The sequence below is a fragment of the Colobus angolensis genome, unplaced genomic scaffold (assembly GCF_000951035.1).
Source record: "Colobus angolensis palliatus isolate OR3802 unplaced genomic scaffold, Cang.pa_1.0 Scaffold67, whole genome shotgun sequence".
Classification (NCBI taxonomy): Eukaryota; Metazoa; Chordata; class Mammalia; order Primates; family Cercopithecidae; genus Colobus; species Colobus angolensis.
Genome location: NW_012120376.1, coordinates 6691234 through 6692521, shown reverse-complemented (window position 1 = coordinate 6692521; position 1288 = coordinate 6691234).

Genomic DNA, 1288 nt, shown 5'->3' with positions numbered 1-1288 from the left:
GGGGATCAGGAGTAAATTGGCATGGAGAGTTCCTCCATTATGACAAGACAACGACATCTCCCCCTGTATATACTCAAAGAATTAAGACAAAAACCAAAACGATTGATGACAATCTGATAGCTTCGTCTTAAGCTGGTGCCTAGAGACGAACTAGAGGCATTCCCTCGGACACAATCTTATACTTCATTACCAGAGCCACTGGATCAAATTTCTCTATTAATTTCCTCCCAAATACAAGCTTTCCTACTTCACTGAGCATATTCTTTTCCCTCATGATGCCAAATGCCATGCACATGCTTGAATACAACTATCAAAGCTCCACTAGCTACTGAGGAACAGATAAGGTAGTTCCATCTTTTAGCTTTGTCATTGCTGTGTCTTCAACCTCTCAATCAATCTCTAAATAAATCTCACGTTCTTGAATCCCCATCTCTCTCTGCCTATACCACATACCTGCTCTCTGGTCTTTCGATAACCCAGAGCCCCTCCAGATACTGCTTCATCACAGTCCCTGTATTCTGTGAAGTTAAAACACTCAGAATGCACAGCAAAGCAAAGCAGAACACAACTGTGGTAGTATTTAATACTACTTTAATATGTTGTATTCTTTTTGGCCACCCTTTTCAGGGTTTATATTTTGTTGACCCTGCACTAACATATATTTACTTGATGCCGCAAGAAAGACTTACAATTATACAGGTAAGACTCCTAGAGGCTTGTTCACTACCACTTTCTGCCCTTTCTGACTCCTGCACGACTAAGGAAGAAGAGCTACTTGAATCCCTGTTCAGTCTCACAACTCTGCGCAACACAGCCCCTTTCTCCACCTCTCCAGATTCTACCAACAACTCCCAACTTTTTCTGGGGCCCAGGAAGAGTCTGAGTATTGTGGGGTACCGGCCAAGCATCTCCCGGGCCCTGGTGGCCACCCCTGAACGATCGGCGGGTCGCAGCGCTGGGCAGCCAGAGTGGAGGTTGCGAGACAGGGAGGCTGGGAACTTCCGAGGACACCCCAACAATCTCCGGGCGCCGCGGTCTCCCCTCCGGAGACTCGCATCTGGGAGGGAAGGGCGCTGCATCGGCCGGGGCGCTCCCTCTGGAGGCACCGAACGCCTCGGTCCCTCCACAAACGGCGCAGGGTTCACCCGGGTGAGCCTGGCGGGGGCACGGGGCTGAATAAGGGGCCAAGGGAGGGGCGGCGGGGCCGGCCGGGGTCGGCGCGCGGGCGGGGAAGATGGGTCCGGCCGAAGGGAGCGGGCAAGAGAACCCCAGCAAGAGCGAGAGAAAT